Source organism: Bubalus bubalis, chromosome 10, assembly GCF_019923935.1.
Source record: "Bubalus bubalis isolate 160015118507 breed Murrah chromosome 10, NDDB_SH_1, whole genome shotgun sequence".
In the NCBI taxonomy this organism is placed as follows: domain Eukaryota; kingdom Metazoa; phylum Chordata; class Mammalia; order Artiodactyla; family Bovidae; genus Bubalus; species Bubalus bubalis.
The window spans coordinates 37,742,034-37,763,129 of NC_059166.1; the positions used below are offsets into that span (position 1 = coordinate 37,742,034).

Below are 21,096 nucleotides of genomic sequence, written 5' to 3' on the forward strand. Positions count from 1 at the left end.
TAGCTGTTCTTGTAAAATTCTGGTAGAAAAAAGAGTTGTCTTCCTCTTCATATTGTGTATGAGTACAGAATATTGGTATGTAAACCTAGAAAAACATAAGAATATTCAACTTTATGTATTCATGGCAAAGCACAGTGCCTGGCCCATAACTTGGGATTTAATAAGATATTTAATGGACTTTTCCATGCTCTCTTAATTGGTGGCATCCATTTAACCAGAAACAAACTGAGATTTAAAAAAAATCCACAACAAACCCCACATTTTACTTAACAGCCAAGCAGAATCACAATGGCCTGAAGTTATACAATTGTATGGCAGAGCCTTATGGAAATATTAGTTGCAGTCTACGTTTGTGAACTTTGAAGGGAAGATGATGCTTCTGACCTACTTTGTATGTTATTATGAACAATAATTATAAAACTTCATGTACTTTATAAAATGTTCTGTAAATGCATCTCTACTATAAATATCGTGCTGACTTTTAAATGTAGGGCATTCGGTTTTGGTCCTCCCAAACTCGAATAAAATTGATAAAAATCTTCAAGAGTCTTGTTGAAAAGTAGAAATGTCCATTGTAACATTCTATACCATTCATTGAGTGCACATTTTAAGCAGGGGCCATATGAGGCCCAGAGTTGTAGAAGACAGAGTTTCTGTCATTTCAGAACAAATGTGGATCAGTATTGATCGTCAGTATTGATGGTCACATCAGTATATGAAAAGTATCATGTGATTAGTATGTGTTATGTACTGTGACTGTGAGTTGAGGAAGCTGAGTATGGAGGTGGGCATCTAATCAACATGATGTAGAAAAGATTTCCCTGGTGGTTCAGTGGTAAAGAATCCGCCTGCCAATGTAGGAGATGTGGGTTTGATCCCTGGGTTAGGAAGATGCTCTAGAGGAAGAAATGGCAACCCATGAGAAATCCCATGGACAGAAATGCCTGGTGGGCTATAGTCCATGGGGTTGCCAAAGAGTTAGACAGGACTTAGTGATTAAACAATAACAAGAAGAACAAATACTAAAGATTTTAAGGAGGCATTTGAATGGTTAGGATTTACTCCTGGAAACAGGGAATGACATTTAAAACTGTTTGGGAGTTGAGAAATGGTTTTTTTCAATGAATTGGAGAAGTCCAAACTAATAGACTTTAGGATTGGTTTTGGAACAGAGAGCAAGAATGGCTTCACAATGGAACCAGACTGTGAAGACCTGTGAATGCCAGACTAAAAAGTTTGAGCTGCATTCAGGAAAAAAATAGAAAACTACTCTGAAGTGATGAATTTACCTGTGATGAATAGCTTCAGAGCCTTGCTTTAGGACAGTTTAAGTTTTTGCCATTTCGGGAAGATCCCCTGGAGAAGGAAATGGCGATCCAATCCAGTATCCTTGCCTGGAAAATCTTATGGACAGAAGAGCCTGGTGGGCTGTAGTCCATGGGGTCACGAAGAGTCAGGCATGACTGAGTGACTAACACACAACGCATGTCACTGGCAGCTTTACAGAGTCAGTTATACTTGTAAGTGGGCTGTTGAAGTAGTCCAGGTATAGAGTGCTAATGGCCTACAGAGTGGAATGCAGTGTGAAAGAGAAACTAAGGGTGGATATGAGAAATATTGTTAGGAACTGTTTATACTATACAACAAAATGAGTGAATCCTTAGATTAATGAGTTGCTGCTTTGTTGTTTCCTTCAAGAGCAGTTTAATTATTTCTATAGCTAGTTACTTTCCTAATAAATGTTATTAATTTTAATTTTAGTGTAAATGTGCATATTGTTTCCATTTCTATTGTTTTTCTGTCTATATTACTGTATCAGAAAATGATCATTTAGGAATGATAAATTTATGGAGTAGAACACTGAAAATTATTTCACCTACTAGGCAATGTTTATGAATTTATAATAATAATGATTTGCATATAAAACTTTTACATGGTTACACAGTTGTGAAACTCATCTCATAAATCAAGCAGGTACTCATTGTATTTTTCTTTCCTGAGCAAGTTTTACTTCTAGGTTACTGTTTCCGACTCCTGTTTGCTGACTAGACTGGGCTTTACTGCAGGGCTTCTCCGTTTTGGTTCCTTGTCATCCTTGTCATTTTCTAAATTGATGGGGGCTCCCTGGGAGGAAATGGTCTTTGAAGGACATCTGTGCACTCAGGACTCTGTAGCAAGGGCAGGTCAGGAGGGAGCCTAGGGGTGAATGCAAAGCTGGGTTCTGGCTGTTCTTGCCTTCCGCAAAGAATGGGGCGCTTTGTCCAGGGTAAGTGTGGCTTGTTTTAGCTAACCGCTTATGGTGGGCTTGCTTACTGAAATGCCCATGTAATAAGTACCAGCCTTTGATGTACTTACTTGTAGGACTAGTATACTCGTATTTATTATGTTAATTTTGCCTCTAATCTCTTTCAGCAGTTATCTTATTCATTTTGATCCCAACTGCCTTTTCTTTTTATTGTCATAGCTGTATTATTGCCTCGTTTTTCTTTTCTGGTATAGTGAATATGGCTTCCCTGGTGGCTCATTGGTAAAAAAATCCACTTGCCAATGTAGAAGACACAGGTTTGATCCCTGGATCAGGAAGATCCCCTGGAGAAGGTGGCAACCCACTCCAGTATTCTTGCTTGGGAAATCCCATGAACAGAAAAACTTGGCCAGCTAGAGTCCATGGGGTTGCAAGAGTCGGACACAACTCAGCAACTAAACAACAGCAAAAATATAGTGAATACAGAACGTTGTAAGGTACTTTTGGAAAAGAACTCATAGTGTTTTCTGGAGGGCTCTACTAATTAAACTTTACAGAATACCTGTGAGGTAGATAGGGCTGGATAAGGGTATTCAGCATATGATTCACTGGACCACGTTGTCTCTCTGTTATGACAGAAGATTCTTATTATGTTAAAATGTTTATACAGTGAGTACATAAATTTGTTGAGATTGATGTAAATCCAGTCCCTCATAAAAAATATGAACATGCCTGTGGCATAAAATTACAATTGTGAAGCATGCTTTATTAACTTCTGGCGTTTAAAGAATTATTTCATATCCACACACTGAACGTCTTTTGGATAGGTTTGTTTCCTTTATCTTGCTTCTTAGGGAGCCATGTGGGGTGGGAGCAGAGAGCGACAGAACTGGGAATCCAACAACTGAAAAGCTCTGATTCTTGATAGCATGATTCAAAAATTACACCAAGCTCCTTGACCATGTGTGTGACTCATATGCATATAGCTTAATTGACTTATATAATTAGTATTTCTCTGTTGATATCCTGATAATGTTTGTTGAAACCAAGGCAGGAATTTATGCTTTGGTAGAGCTTGATGTGGCTCATCTGGATTACTTTTTTTTTTTGAAACGTAATTATGCTAAAGAATTTCTGACTTAAGTGAAGAAGCTTCACTATGTTTCTTAGTTGAAAGCAAGATCTAGTCCTAAGGTGCCTTAATATTTCCCCTACTTTATCATATGGATTCTCTGGGAGATAGTAAGTGACATAGAAAGGGAAAACTGGCAAGGGAGGTTTTCCTGTCTCTTTCTCTTTTTGCTCAATTTATGCATTCTACCTTTCTCTTCCCACTCCTCCTACTTCCTGCAACTGTTGAACAAGTAAGAAAGTTCCAGTCTTAGATTCCCATTCTATCTATACACATAACGATAGAAGATTAATTCTGGTGGAGATTCTTGAGTGTATCAGAGAAGCTTAGGAGTTGAAAGAACATTGGGTCTGTGTCAGCACATGGCTGCTACTCTGAACCTCTCTGTGTTCTATCAGGATTACAATAAAGAGGGATGTATGGTGGGCTTGGAATCCAAAGGATGACAAGTGCAGATAAAGGTTGTTTTAATGTGTAGACATATGGACTCTGGGCTTCCCAGGTGGCGCTAGTGATAAAGGGCCCACCTGCCTATACAGGAGACATAAGGTTCGATCCCTGGGTTGGGAAGATCCCCTGGAGGAAGGAAAGGCAAACCATTCCAGTATCTTGCCTGGAGAATCCCATGGACAGAGGAGCCTGGTGGGCTACAATCCGTAGAGTAACAAAGAGTTGGATGCGACTGAAGCAACTTAGCACACAACGTGCATGCATGCATATGGGCTCTGGGTAGATGGGAGGTGTTCTCTTATTGCTGCTATTTAAGGCAAGTACTCCTTCATGGGAAGGACTTATGGGAAATAGAATTCTAACAATAATATCATATAAAGTCCTGATTCTGGACCTCAAGTGCCAAGCATAAGGGACTTCTTAGCGGCTGGTAAGAGGGAGAGTGAGGTAGTAAAAGTGAAATTAAAGGAAAACTAACTTGTCAACCATTTAGCCTCAGAGAGCCTTCCTTTTGGGCTCCAGAACTCTGATTCACATGCATTTCGAGGGAATGGTTAGGGGGTGGGTAGTGGAGGTTATCTTCTTTGTGTGCCTAACATACAGATTATTTCTGAACAGACAGAAGACTAAAGATTGTTTTCTTTGCCATTAGACCCTAAAGCTCAATCCTGACCTCCTGTCTGTGCCTTGTTTGGAGAACCTTGGCCTGGACAGGCCTGTTCTCAGGTCATTCCCCCAACTCCCTACATGGCCCCAACCTCCGCAGCTGCCTTGACTTTGGATGGCCATTTGATCCCTGACCAGCTCTGCAGGGTTCTGCAGAGTGGATCCAGTTAGTGGGGTCAGCACGATGTCAAACTGTCTTTTTGTGTTGATGCAGAGAAATAATTGCTGTGTTGTGCCGTAAAATTTGGCTGAATATTTGCAAGTGTAGATTTCTCTTGCCAACTCTAATTGTGTTAAAGTTTCAAAGTATGAAATCATTATTATAAATTTTTTCTTAAAAGTTTGATTTGCTTAAGTAGCAATTTTTTTTGAAAAGAAGCATTCAAGTAATTTGCTATAAAAAGTATGAAAAATAGATTTTGAAATTACTGTAAAGTCCTAAACATCTAACATAACTATGATGACTATATTAGCATTTTCTAGATTTTTCTAAGTATGTTTTATAGTTGTAATCATAGTATAAATAAGCTTTCATTTTCAGTTTAAAAGTCTAGATGTTTTACTATAATAAAGTTTTCCCATTTCATTTTGACTTTGTGTGTGTGTGTGATTATAATTTAAGACTAGAAATTATATTTGAGAAAATGTTATAGTTAACTTAGTAATTCAGTTGATTTTGTATTTTTTTCCTCTTAAGGTTTGTGTAAGTGAAGTGAAGTGTTAATCACTCAGTTGTGTCCAACTTTTTGTGACCTCATGGTCTGTAGCCTGTCAGGCTCCTCTGTCCATGGGATTCTCCAGGCAAGAATGGTGGAGCGGACAGCCATTCCGTTCTCCAGAGAATCTTCCTGACCCAGGGATCAAACCCAGGTCTCCTGCATTGCAGGCAGATTCTTTACCAGCTGAGTCACCAGGGAAGCCGTAAATTTTGCATATATAGTTTTAATTTTATCATATTTTATTTTATGTCCTTATACCTTAATTCCCTCAAGATGACATTTGACCTCAAAAAAGATGACTCATGAGCTGCATTACTATTAAATTGCTTTCTAAAAATATTGTCACCAAAAGTTATTTTTTAAACTTCTGTTTTATTAGGTAGCATTATTTTATTTTCTTTGGTAACATTTCTTGGTAATCCATGCATAAAGAGGAGAAGGGTAGTGATGACCACTAAGGTTAGATATAAAAGTGCTTTAAAACGTGCTCACTGACACTGAGAAGCTGCTATTGTCCTATCGCTGTGACAGCTGCCAGACCTCTGGGGATGGATCTGCAGCGTCTTGGCCCCAGTCCTGTAAACCCAGAGGAACACTGGCCAGAGGAGACTGATTTCAGAAATGTAGATGTGGGTGATTTTTTTTTTTTAAACCTTGATATTTTCATAAATCCATGATTTTTAAAATGTTACTCCTGCTAATAAAGGTAAACAACAAAAACTTTTCTTTCTCTCTGTGTCTGTTTCTCTGTTTCTGACTCTGTCTCTGTCTCTATGTCTCCTTTTCTGTATGTCTCTGACTCTCTCTCTGAGTCTCTTCTAGTAAGTCAGTAATTAACAGACACTTTACTGCCTCATCACTGCTTTTTCTAGTCTGCAGGTAACTATTATTTACAAGTATATTGATAGTGAGATGCTTAGAGATGACTGGTGATGGAATTTGAGAACTGGTTAATAATAAAAGCATTAGCGTTTACCATGAATTTTTTCCGCCAACCACTGAGTAAAATTTGGGAGGGAAATGTGTAGTAGAAATCATATATAACTATTCTTTTTTTTTTTAATTTTTTTTTAAATTTTATTTTATGTTTAAACTTTACATAACTGTATTAGTTTTGCCAAATATAACTATTCTTAAAATAAAATAAATAACATTTTAGTAGTCACTTTGGTGATGCATTTTTGCATTCCTTTTCACGCCTAACTATCTGAAATGTTTCAGAAGAAACTTGATGAGAGTACTTTCTTCCATTGTTTTCAATTAAAGAAAGGGAAAAAAACCCAAATAGCTTTTTGGTTTACTGCTAAAGTATATCTACTTGGCTTCCAACTGCATTGATCCCTATTGAAGTGGCTGTTGCTATAACAGATTTGCCTGATAAGCAATTCTGTAGTCTGCTAAGGAAAACCATTCTTTGGGGAATGAGTCCATTTACTTTGTATTTTTAATTAAAGTTGTCTAGTGCTGGAGTGCCTGTTGCTTTTATATTTTTCAAACATCACAAGTCAATTCTTTTTTTTTTTTAATTTTTCTTAATGTAGGGTCTGATTTACATTATTATTATTATTTTTTTTTTTTGGTCGTTGTTAATTGGAATCAGGCTATAACACATTCAAAGAACAGACTTAAGCACGAAGCGGTTTTTCCAGGCAGCTTTTATAAATCTGTCCTCAGTAGAAATTTGGGAGAATTGCTCCTCCAGGGACTGGTGTGATTTCCAGCTCTGAGTTCTGTTATAGTCAACATATAATGGCTCACAGTGTGAGCTACTTCTAGTCTAAATAAGTGCTTAGGACATATCTCAGGGTGATTAATGACTTTGTGGGAAAGGTAAACACAGCATTTTGTAGATTGAAGACCAGGACAAACCAGTCTGATTCTGTTCCCTTCCCTGGCCTCCTGGCCCTGGCCCCCTTCCTGGATTATTCTTGTTGCTGATTAGAAGTCTCCATGCTTTTTTCTGTAGAGTATGTTGGGGTGTAACAGGAGCACTGACCTGAGAAATCAGGAGGTTTGAGGTTTGTATTGGAACCAAGGATAGTACATTGTCTCTAATACGTTTTGATGTATTATTAGATGTTATTATTATTATGTTAGATGTATCTCATTATCACAGCCTGTAAAGAATTTTTTCCCCCATATTTTTCTCAGCCAGTGTATTAGATACTGTCTGCAATCTTGTGTATGTTTGGTAAGTATTAGCCAGTGATGTTCTCTTTCAAGTGTTTGATAATAATAATAAATAGACTAAAGCTCAAGACTGAGCTCTGTGGCTTTGTGCAGGATGGCTTCTTTCTGCTTGATAGCAATGCATTTATCACCTCTTTTTCCAGTATAGAGGTGAGACTAGTCAGAAAGTGACATCATTATGTTATTATCTATCCCTCAATTCTGCACATTGCCCATAAAGGTAGTACAATAGATTTTACAAAAAATACTTTAATTAATTATGGACAAATTATGAACTGCATCATTTCCTCTATCTATTATTCTTGTACTTCTAGCTTTTCTTTGGAATTACTCAGAAAATATTCATTTAAATAGTAATAGAATTTTACTGAGGACTTAGAGGCATTGATTTGGAGGACTTTTTAACTTAATTTGTTAAGTTTGTAAAGTAATGGGACTGTGTTTGTCCTTGTGTTCGTGTATTACGCTCATTTTTATTATTCTCAGTGTCAGCAAATAGCACATGGGATCATTCAGCTGTTCATTCAACGAATAGTTTTAAGTACTAGAAAGGAAATCATATACTTCTCCAACTTTTCTCCATAACTTAAGGGTATATTTGTTTGGACTAGGGGGCTGGAATTAATTCAAGATTGCTATTAATTTAAGCCTAAGCTATTGACTGAGGTCATTTCATAAATCATGGTAGAGTGTTATTCTAACCACACAGAAACTAATGTCTGTTCTTTCCTCAACCTTCACTCCTTTGGCCAGAAGTAAGTTATGAGCTAGCTGCCAAAGCTCAACATCAACTTTCCACCCTAGTTATTGATCTCATTTCAGAATCAGTCTCTGTATTACTATTGCTAGTCAGGGTCAGCAGGAATATTGTTTTGAGAGAGCTGGTCACACATTTCATTAGGGTAAAATATGATTGTTCTGACCACTTTTCTTTTTAAATTGATTTGCAGTGTTTTGACAGAGCTCTTGCAAGCCTGTTCTCTAATAGAGGACAAACGATAACTATTTTCTTATTTAGTTTTTCATCATTTTGTTATCTCAATCTGAAAGTGGCATGCATTGACAGCTGCTCCTACTGTTAATGTGTTATTTTCTTTTGTCAATGTACTGAGACTGACTTTCATTTGAAGGGCTCATGCAAGTGACCTTGGATTAGACTTCACAGGTAGTATTTCTTAAACTTAGCTCCAAGGTAAACTTCCTATGTTTCCTTTACTGAGTTACTTATTTTCCCCCTCAATCAACTGAAGCAGACAGCTGTTTTCACCTTAGTGAAACTTTTCTTTCAGGTTCACACTCTTGTGCCATACTGTAAGAAATAGACTTGCCAGGCAGCAGATCATGCACTGTCTTTCAGTTAGAGAAGATTTAAAAAAAAACTTTTCTAAAGAAATCTCTATTCCTGTGGTATTATTGCCCTCTGCAACGAAGGGGTACCCAAGTGGACATGGTCAGATCTTTTTAAGGCAATAGTCCTTAATTCTTATTAAAGTATATAGGCTCCTTATACACAATTTCTTAAAATTTAGAGTTGTTGAAACATGTGTGTGTGTGCATTTAAATGGCATTGTTGAATAGTCCTTTTCAGGAAGTGAACAGTCTTGAACTCATTGGAGCCCATGATTTGGAGAAATAATATTTGAGGAAGATTGCTTAAAAGGTAACTGATCCTTTTTATCTCTAGGTTCCCATATTATCTAAAATCTATCTCCAATTCAAACCAGATCTTCAGAGACTAGCACAGGAACACATCAGTTTTTCTCCCAAAGAAATTGTTTTATTGAATTAAATTACACTGGGAACTGCATGTTGCATTTATTGCTAGAAAGCTTAGAACCAATTTATGGCTCTCTAATATGAAGTATATAAATTTCATGGTAAAAATATATGAGCTTTATTTCTGGCTCTAACTGATGTCTTTATTCTCATTTTTCTCTTTCCCTCTGATTTTACACTTGTAGAATATTCTTGTGGCTAATGTATCCTTTCAGCTGCTTTTAGTCTTTTCTAGAAAAGAAAGGAGACAGATCTAAATAAATACATATAAAACATCTGTAAGTGGAAAAGAATAGTTATGAAAGAAATAAATTTGTTTTCTTTTTGAACTTCTCTTGAACTTCTGTGTTTAAATACAGTATTTTTGCTGCTTTAAATAAGATGTACTGGTAAATGCTGTTAGTAGACATGAGTAAATGTGTGTTTAAATTACTCACAGATATCATAAAACTTTACATATGTTGCCTTGAGCAGAATCTTATGCACTTGTGTATTCAATAATTTAGTACATTGGCATTTGTAATTAAGATGTAGTATCTCATAATAACAAATTATTTTAATATTTAATTATTTAATATTTAATTGATGCTAATTGAATATTTAATATAGTTTTAAAGGTTTACATGTATCATTACACTGGTTAAATTCTACAAAGTAGACATTGCTTATATATAATACCCCCATTTTGGAAGCTTGGTTGGTTTTGGTTTGTCCGAAAGAACAAAGAAAAATATATCATGTGCAAAGAAAAATACAATACTTAATCTGGAAAGAACCTGGAGCATTGCTTATAATATGTCAGATGTAGCAAGTTGTCTTTTTAGCCCAATGAAAAATTAATACTTAAGGATACCTTAGAAAGCATTTTGTCCAGCGAGCTTTCTCGTTTTATAGGTGAGAACAATTTGGGGCCTAAATTTGCCACATTTGTGATATTGTACAATGAATTAGTGACAGTGGGATTTAAAGTCCTAACTTTCACTAATAAGTGCCCTTTGTATTGTGTCATGTCTCCCATTGTTGTGGTTTATTTTCATTCCAGAACATTCGGATATTAAATCCCCATGTAAAGTCTACTCATTGAACCATGCTTACCTCCTGCCATAGTAGAGTTGGGTAATCTAATCCTTATTCCCTGTGATTACCATCAGAAATGTCAACTCCTGGTTTAGTATTTTTCTCCTTTCAGTCTCTCACTATTGTAACCATTCCTAAAATTAATGCACTGCCCTCACTTATCAATTTATTAGTTTTTTTCTCTTTACAAACAAATACACACAGATGGGGGCTATAGGTACTTGAACCCTTCTTTACCCTTTTTAGGTAACATTATGGAACTTAACTGTTGGTTATAAACAAAGACACAAAAATTCCACAGATAAATAAAATATAGAGTAAACCATCTCAGGGCTATGAGCATTCTGCTTCACATTGAAAAAAGTAAACAGAAATATATATAGAAACAATTCTTGCAGTGTTGCATGCAAAGTAAGAGCACAGGCTTCAGAACCATTTGAGTTCATCTACTGAGCTCTATGAAATTAGTCCTGAGTTTGATCTCTGGGTTGGGAAGATCCCCTGTGGGAGGGCACGGCAACCCACTCTAGCATTCTTTTTTTTTTTTTTTTTTTTCCACTCTAATATTCTTGCCTAGAGAATCCCCATGGACAGAGGAGCCTGGCGGGCTACAGTCTGTGGGGTCACAAAGAGTCAGAGACGACTGACTGACGAAGCATAGCACAGCACAGCACGTGAAATTAGTCAACATTTGTGAAGCTTAGTATCTTAACCTCCAAAATAGATTTAATACCTGCATCTTAAGTGTGTTGTTAGAAAATAAAATGAAGCAGTGTCATGTACTGCACACGCTATTGAAACACATAGTAATGTAGATGGTAAGTGTTCACACTAGTGTCTGATGTATTGCAGTCACACAGATTTACTTATTCTTCATTGGGGAAACAGGAGCATAAGAGAGCTTATGGTGTAAATGAATTGATAGTATTCCAACGTGCTTTCAAATGTAATTCTGTTGAATAATTTTAGTTATCAGACCTCAGCATCAACAAAAGGGCCAAGTTCACTCATCCTGCTTTTATTGGTTAGCTTAAACCAGAAATTTGCCTTTTAACTTTTTTCATGATAATTGAAAATGGTACAGACAGATATTTACTTTATCTAAGTGAAATCAGGCTATTTCACTTACTACTCTTTCCATGAGCTGGCCTACAAACTTAATGGTGAGACAAGCTACTTGTGACTTTTAGAAGGTATTTCTGAATCATCTGTTTGGACCCAGAATAAAATGCTTTCTAGTCTATTTCTGTGGTGACCAGTGGAACAACCTGGGCTTTTTATTTGAGTGTGAATGCCAGTGATTTCCTCTGCAGACCTATCTGCCAATGGGACAGATATAATTTTAAATTTATTTAGGGGAATTGTAAGCCCCAGTAAGCAGTTAACTATGGCTGGATAGTAAATTTGAAAATGATCAAGAATTTTCAAGTTATGTTTTTAATAATTACTGAGATGTCTTTATAGGGTCATAGTAATAATTTACTTAACCAAGTATTTGATTATAATTGTAGTTTTCTGATTTTTGTAAAATGACAGTTTCTTTAGGAGATGAAAGATGTTTCATTTATCAGAGACAAAGCCTAGGCAGGGAGAATATACCCTCTGGTGTCCTAGGAATGCACTTCTTTTAGGAAAATAAAACAGTAACAATTTGGCAATGCAATTTAAAACATCTTATTTATTTGAGATTGTAGGTCATTATTATTTGAAATAGTGGGTCTATTCTATTGGCCAACATTTTAAAAATTATAATTGTATTGTAAAGTAAAGTAAAGTGAAGTCGCTTAGTTGTGTCCTACTCTTAGCGACCCCATGGACTGGAGCCTACCAGGCTCTGAGGAGCCTCTCAGTCCATGGAATTTTCCAGGCAAGAGTACCGGAGTGGGTTGCGATTTCCTTCTCCAGGGGATCTTCCCAACCCAGGGATCGAACCTGGGTATCTCGCACTGCAGGCAGACGCTTTACCACCTGAGCCACCAGGGAAGCCTATAATTGTATTGTAAAGGTAGAATTTAAACATCAAGCAGAGTACATCATGTGAAATTTAAACGTCATGGAGAATGCATTATGTGAAATGCCAGGATGGATGAAGTACAAGCTAGAATAAAGATTGCTGGGAGAAATATCAATAACCTCAGATATGCAGATGACACCACCCTATGGCAGTAAGTGAAGAACTAAAGAGCTTCTTGAAAGTAAAAGAGGAAAGTGAAAAAGCTGGCTTAAAACTCAACATTTAAAAGACTAAGATCATGGCATCCAGTCTCATCCCTTTATGGCAAATAGATTAGAAAACAGTGGAAAGTGACAGACTATTTTCTTGGGCTCTGAAATCACTGCAGATGATAACTGCAGCCATGAAATTAAAATACACTTGCTCCTTGGAAGAAAAGCTATGACCAACCTGGACAGCATATTAAAAAGCATAGACGTTACTTTGCTGACAAAGGTCCATCTAGTCAAAACTATGGTTTTTCCAGTAGTCATGTGTGGATGTGAGAGTTGGACTGTAAAGAAAGCTGAACACCGAAGAATTGATGATTTTGAATTGTGGTGTTGGAAAAGACTCTTGAGAGTCCCTTGGACTGTGAGGAGATCCAACCAGTCAATCCTAAAGGAAATCAGTCATGAATATTCATTGGAAGGACTGATGCTGATGCTGAAACTCCCAGTATTTTGGCCACCTGATGCAAAGAACTGACTGGAAAAGACCCTGATGCTGAGAAAGACTGAAGGCAGGAAGAGAAGGGGACAGCAGAGAATGAGATGGTTGGATGACATCACCGACTCGATGGACATGAGTTTGAGTAAGCTCTGGGAGTTGGTGATGGACAGGGAAATCTGGCATGCTGCAGTCCATGGCTTTGCGAAGAGTTGGACACAACTGAGCGAATGACATGAAAAGTTAAACATTTGCCTTTTACAAAATAGGAGTTTGATTTTTAGTGGTTTATGTTGTTTTTACTCTTACTGTAATATATTCAATAAACTATGTTCACTAATAATTTAAAAAGGAACCGTGGCTTATCTGTGTATGTGTGTGTATGTATATATATATATATGTATATATACATATACATATATATATATTTGAGAAAGAGAATATAAGTTTATAATAATAGTTTTAAATTTTATTCACTGCATTATTGTTATTCATTTTGATGGTGAGAAGAAAGCTTGTAAAGTTCATACTATTGTAGGACTCTTGAGACATTATAGTAGTAAATTGCTTCTTTTACATTGATTAATATTTCATGTATCCTTACTAGAATTCTTCTTAACTGGGTATTCCATGAGTGTATTCAAGGGAGATGATTCTAGATAGTCTTGTATCAGAAATACATGACTGTTTTTCCATTTCACACAGACATCCTTTGGTCTAGAGTTCAATATTAAAAGTGATTATAGCTGAAGACATTGCATGTTAGATTGTAAATTTGAAGGAGTTGTGAAGACTCAGGTTTAAAATCTGGGTTCTTTGTATAACTAAGTTGTCCAATTTTGATCTTCTGCTGCTTGTAAACTTAATTTTACATACTTCATTAAGGTAGAGAATGTATGATTTTTAAACAGTGAGATTTGGGACTTCACAAAGATGAAATACTACTGCTTTCTGAAATACTTGATATATTCTTTAATGTCATACTAAAATTCCATTGTTTATTATTTTTAACTTATATTTTCATGATTAATCCATGTGTGGTTAAGTCCCTTATAATCAACATATGCAAAACTTTATGATTGATTTTAGAGTTCTTGTTTTAGAAGACTGAATTGTTAATATAATTAAGGGTGCTGTTAATATTCCAATACTTATTTCCCTAATAAACTTCCAATTAAACCTCTCAGTTTGATATTAATTTTAAGTGCATTTGTTCCATCTTTCCCAAATAGAATGAATAAACTTGTGAAGTTTGCTAAAAGCACACAGCATTGGCCAGAGATTATATAATAATAGTCTTGGAAGAGAACCAGAGATATTATAATCACAGTTCACCGACTATGTGTAATGATTTCTTCAAAGTTGAGAACATGGTGTGCTAGTGTTTTTTGAATCCTTAGACTTTGATCGAGGAGGGGGGCTTCAGAGCTTAGGCCAAGGTGCCAATAGAGATTTGCACCTGATCAGACCTTTCTTTTTTTGTTTTGAGTAGATAATAGGTGCTTCTGCCAGAAAACCAGATCAAAGCCTAGCAGGGGAGATTACTACATTTAGTTTTATCAGCCACCTTTCAGCTATGGCTATTATAAAGCTGATAACAGGGTGGGGGTGAATGAAATCATCTGTTTTCAACCTCCCTGTGGTGCTTTCATCATGATTTGTTTAAGTACCAGGAGGACCATGTCTACAGTGAGGACACCTGGTCGGGCACCCTCTCCATCGCTGTCAAAGTTTAAAGCACTTAACTAGTAATCACTGCTCTGACTCTAAGGCAATAGGGTACCATGTTTCGTTTGGTTTTAACTTGGCAACTGCTGTGGCTTCTTTGGCACCTGGTCCTCTGCCAGCCATCTCAGTTACCTTGGATTAACTTCAGATGAGTTTTTTTTTTTTTTTTTTTTAATTTGTCTTTCTCTCACTGTTATCAAGGCAAAAGGTTGCAGTTTCTGTTCTCTTCCTCCATAGACTATAACACTAAGGCAGCCTTGTGTGTGTGTATGTGTTTTCTTTATAATTTCCTTCAAGGCTGTCCTTGATGATAAGGATTTGAATGAAGGATGTCTTCCTTGCCACAAGTTGACAAGGGCCACCTGATGCAAAGAACCAGCCTATTAGAAAAGATCCTGATGCTGGGAAAGATTGAGAGCAGGAGGAGAAGAGGGTGACAGAAAATGAAATGGCTGGATAGCATCACTGACTCAATGGACATAAGTCTGGGAGATAATGAAAGACAGGAAAGGCTGGTGTGCTGCAGTCCATGGGGTCGCAAAGAGTTGGACATGACTTAGCGACTGAACAACAACAAAAAACAAAGCAAGAGCTGGTTTCTTTGATGACTGACTGGTTCAGTGATTCCTGCATGACAAGATTTTTTTTGTATGACAAATTTGTTTTATATGACAAAGCCATCTGTATGACAATGGCTACATTTAAACAGAATGCTTCCTGGGATGGTTTTACTTCTATTTTTTGAGTGCAGAAATAAATTAAAAATTTCCTTAGTAGCATTTTAAATAAATGTGTACTGTCTAAATACTCTTTAACTGCTCTTCAAAAGCACATTCTAAAAGTTAAGACTCCTGGGTGCTCATATTATACATTCCATAGAGACTTGTATATATATGATGTTTTTGAGTTTTCTGGCATCTGTACCATATGTGGAAATGTGCAGAATGCCTCTCTGATGTGGAAATGTGTTTAGTTTGTAGCACGTTGGCTCTTCTATTAGTGTTTACTAATTACTTATGCTCGTTGCATATAGTTTTGTAAAGTAGGGGAATGAATGTTAAGTATATTGATCTTTGAGCCAGTTGAACTCAAAGTTCTAATACTGAAATCTTTTGAATCCAGTTTAACCTATATGTGTCTCTTTTTTTTAATCTGAGAAAAATATGATGTTGCAATTTAGACATTTTCTAAGGTTTCCTCAGTACTGAAATTTTAGATGACTTGGAATATAATTTTACTATTTAAAAGGATTATGCTTTGTGCTGTGCTTAGTTGCTCAGTCATGTCTGACTCTTTGCAACTCCATGGACTGTAACCCACCAGACTTTTCTGTCCATGGGGATTCTCCAGGCAAGACTACTGGAGTGGGTTGCTATGCCCTGTTCCAGGGGATCTTCCCAGCCCAGAGATCAAACCTAGGTCTCCTGCATTGGATTCTTTACTGTCTGATTCTCCAGGGAAGCCCAAGAATACTGGGGTGGGTAGCCTGTCCCTTGTCCAGGGGAACTTCCTAACCCAGAAATCTAACCAGGGTCTCCTGCATTGCAGGCAGATTCTTTACCACTGAGCTACCCAGGTAGTCCTAAAATGATTATATTTATACATTAATAAGTTTGCATTTTTTTTTTTCATAATGTATGATTGACATCATCATGATTTGTTGGTGTCAGAAACTACCCAACTTACAGCATCATTCCTATGGGAAAGCCTAATGCTCTTTACAGCTATCTGTAAGATGTGGTTTCTGGGAAACCCATCATGGGCCAAAAGTAAAGGCTGCCTGCTATGGGTTAAAGATAATTGACTAGAAAGTAGATTCAGTGGAAGGGAAAGTTAATTTATTTAAAGACTTTTCTTGTTGCCACCGAGGATGCTAAATTGATTTTGCCTTATTGCATAGAAAAACTGCATCACATTCATTATACTGGAGGAGTTACTTTTGGGGAATATATTGCCTTTTAGTTGCTACATCAATGATTTTAAGATACTTAAAAAACAACAATCCCAAATTTAACATCTGCCCATTCTTTTTTTTTTTTTTTATCTGCCCATTCTTATCCCTAGGACTTATGCAGGTGGTAAAAGAAATGTAAATAAAGAAAGATTTTGCATAGCTGTAGCTGGCTTCTTTATACTTTCAGTTATCAATAGTTTAGGTCTTAACTGTTTATATTTACTCTTGATACTCCTACTGTGTCCAATTTTTGTGTTTATATCAGTACCACATCATTCTCATAATTTCTCTAGTTGGAAATGTTGCAGTTGAAACTGACTCAACTTTATTATAACCCAAACTACTCTTCAATTTTTCATGATAGAATCAGTTTTTGAATTGCATTGTCTTTGTCATGTTTCATGTCTGGGTTACATTCTTTATTCCCACCATTACCTAGATTTCTATATGTCATTCTCTTGATTAACTGGCCTATCCGGTATCAATATCCACATTAGGGCATCCTGCAAACTGGCTTTGAAGAATCAAAACTGTATGCCTGTTTTTCTGGCCCCTCTAATCATACCCTTTGCTTTTGAACTGTGGTGTTGGAGAAGACTCTTGAGAGTCCCTTGAACTGCGAGGAGATCCAACCAGTCCATTCTGAAGGACATCAGCCCTGGGATTTCTTTGGAAGGAATGATGCTGAAGCTGAAACTCCAGTACTTTGGCCACCTCATGTGAAGAGTTGACTCATTGGAAAAGACTCTGATGCTGGGAGGGATTGGGGGCAGGGGGAGAAGGGGACAACAAAGGATGAGATGGCTGGATGGCATCACTGACTCGATGGATGTGAGTCTCGGTGAACTCCGGGAGTTGGTGATGGACAGGGAGGCCTGGCATGCTGCGATTCATGGGGTCGCAGAGTCGGACACGACTGAGCGACTGAACTGAACTGAACTGAACTGAATCATACCCTTTGTCACCTTCTTTTGAACCACTCCAGCCTCACCTCTGTGTTTCAACATATCTATGTAGCTACATCTACATAACCCACATAATGTCTTTTTGTACCTTCTCCCTGCACCTTCTTTTTGTACCTTCTCTTTGTACCTTCTTCTCTTTTTGTGTTTCACCCTGTCTCTGGCTTCTTGATTGTTGAGTGAATGAGTGACAGTGGCTCCGTAGTGTCTGATTGTTAGCGACCCCATGCGCTGTAGCCCGCCAGGCTCCTCTGGCCATGTAATTCTCCAGGCAAGAATACTTGAGTGGTTTGTCATTTCCTTGATTGGTGGGATTGTCTTTATTTTAGGTTTGTAGCCAAATGTCCTGCTGTATTGCCTGATGTTATAGATAGATAATTTTCAAATTATTTTTTCTTCTGCTGAGCACAGGATTCATGTTTTCTACTGTAACCTGTCTTCCCCCTATTGTCTTGCTCATTGCTGGGCACAGAATTAGTTGCTAAAATTAGGAATTGCTGCTTGAACCCTTAACTCAATTTAAGTACTTATATATTTTTTATTTATGCTATCTAATGATTTTTGTTTCACAGATATTTACCTATTCAGAACATTCTTAGTTTTAGTAGTTAAAATATCACATAATACTTTTTATACATGTAATTTAGAAATTTAGTTTTCATGTATTTTCAGTGACAGGTTTACAGCATTTACTTGTAGCTGTTGGCTTACAATTAGTCAATTTCATTCTTATTCTAATAATGAAGAAATTAATGAATTTAATGAATGGACTAGTTACAAATTTTTGCAGGACAGCAATATTCCAATTTTCTTTTTTTTTGAAATAAAAGTGACAAACTCCGGGATTTTAGAGTTGAATATTAGAGGGCATTTTACTAAACTTCCTTTGTTTTATCAAAGGGAATAAATCCCTGCCCTCTGGAACTTTTCTGGAACTAATTAACCCTGAGCTTGTGAGCTTAAGATACTTTTACCACATTGTACTCCTGTCTGGTTCTAACTTGACAATGAAATTACTGATTGATGTGGTCTCTTTTTTTCTGTCTGTAACATCAGAGAGATAGCTTGTACATATGATTTTCATGAGTGTAGAAGTACAAAAAATGACTGAAGAAGATGAAAGATGAACAGTCACAAGTCATCTTCAGTGACTTCATATTTATATTTTATTGGTGGAAAGAAAATGAAAATACTAATGACTATTTCCCTCAGGAATGTTAACATACAGTTCTCTCTTTCCTGTCAAGGTAAGGAAAAAAATCTGAAAAGTATCTCTCAAGGCAGTACATTAAATCTTTTACTTTTGTTTTTTGAGTCATTAATAAACATTTGAATTATCTTATTTTGTCTTTAGAAAATACATAGGTAGCAAAAAAATGAAATAGTAAGAATAGATTAAATATACTGAAAATATTTTGCTTTAGATGACCTTTATATTTAAAGAGGACTTAGGACTCCAGATAAAGGACTGATTTAGGGGTAGATGATCATATTATTGTACTACAGTAATTTAACTAGAGCCATTATGTTTTGGAGATTGTAAAACAAATGAATTGTTAAAAATAATTTTACTGTTCACTGGGGCACAGTGGTTATTACAGAATAACGATAGTTTCTATCAGTAATGCAGTTGGCAAACACAAGTAAACTGCTTTATTCTTTGCATGTCTTTGATGCTTTGCCTTTCTGTATATGGACCCTGATTCCCAGGAAGACTGAAATCAAGTATTTCTAATAGTTCTCTGTCTTATATAAACTTTAATTAATGATTCTCTCACTTTCTTTGTGTTTTTTGCTTCCTCTCATGTAAGAAATATGTCTTTTTGTGTTCAATAATGGATGACCCTTGAAATTTAGTGACAAATGTGGGTTAATTTAAGTCATCATCATCAATTTAACGGGCACCTCTAGCAATACGTTTTTCATTTTTAAAAAATTGTAGCATGAAGCAAAACATGTTTCTCTGGGGAACAGCAATGATTATTAGATAATCACACACCTCTGGGCATAAGACTGGAAAGGTACAAACAAATGTATCCATTCCTTTGACACAGTGATTATTTCATAGCAACTGAGTACTTCATTCCAGTCTTCCCTGCCACTACTATCTCATTTTTCCTGTTACTCTATTAGACTGAAAGAGGAATAATAGAAATTTTCTAAGGTGCTAAAACACGATGCTGATAGTTTTATGATGGTTCAGTGTATATTTCAGCCGAATTGTACATTTCCTTATAATCACAAGAAAATCAGAATGGTCCATTAACCCAAGTAGTCTGAAAATAGATCTATTTAAGCTCTTTTATTTATTTAATTTATTTATTTATTTAAGCTCGTTTCTAGTTAGACTTACCAGATCTATTTTCATAAATCTCAATTTTTAACTTATATACTATTGCTGTTGACAGCTTTGATGTACACTCTTGTGTGTGTATATTTGCACCATCCTTAGGATATTTAAGCAAGAAATGAATATTTTACTTAATGTTTCAGAGTCTGTACATAGACATGGTTCCAAGACCACAGACAAGGGAGTTTTATATGTTTTTGCTACTAACTGTGGAGTCTTGTGGGTTGTTTGGTCAACTGTTCAGTACAAACTTTTCAGGGGAAGATGTTTTGTGACTTGTAGGTAGTAGCTATGTGTTGGAGGAAGAGTTATACAGTTTTAATGAGCATGGACTTTGGGATTAAATCCAGTTAGAGTAAAATCCCAGCTGAATCACTTGCTTTCTCTTTGCTTATACAACTTATTTATTGTGTCTAGACCTCAAATTTGTTCAAAAGTGCCTAAGGTACTGTCTGGCAAATAAGTGTTCAGTGAATACTAGTTCTTTGTTTTTCTTTTTTTTTTTTTTTTTTTTAAATTTTATTTTATTTTTAAACTTAACATAACTGTATTAGATTTGCCAAATATCAAAATGAATCCGCCACAGGTATACATGTGTTCCCCATCCTGAACCCTCCTCCCTCCTCCCTCCCCATTCCATCCCTCTGGGTCGTCCCAGTGCACCAGCCCCAAGCCTCCAGTATCGTGCATCGAACCTGGACTGGCAACTCATTTCATACATGATATTTTACATGTTTCAATGCCATTCTCCCAAATCTTCCCACCCTCTCCCTCTCCCACAGAGTCCATAAGACTGTTCTATACATCGGTGTCTCTTTTGCTGTCTCGTACACAGGGTTATTGTTACCATCTTTCTAAATTCTGTCTCGTGTTTGCCATCATGTTCGTAACTTTGGTTGGACTATGTGTTTTGGATGGTTAGGTGGGTCTGATGTAGTGGTTAACAGCTTTGTATAGAGACAAAAATAAAGACACCCAGGCATTGTTCTATCCCTGTGGATAACATGAATTGATCAAGAGATTCCTGAAATCCTGAAAGGTCATTGTAAATGTTTCTTGTCAACATATTGGAGGTCTTTCCTGAGAGCTGTAGGAAGCCTCACTGAAGCCATGACCTTTCTTAACTGGACTCTAATCAGAAGTAAAGAATGTAATGAATGCCTATTCCATGTTAGAATAGTTCAC

General features: G+C 36.5%; 1 protein-coding gene across 7 annotated transcripts in view; it reads left to right on the forward strand.

Annotated features, from left to right (window-relative positions):
* The window catches only part of PTPRK (protein tyrosine phosphatase receptor type K), a 623,130-nt gene that overhangs the window by 265,670 nt on the left and 336,364 nt on the right, over positions 1-21,096 (forward strand). The gene's annotated exons all lie outside the window — the stretch shown is intronic.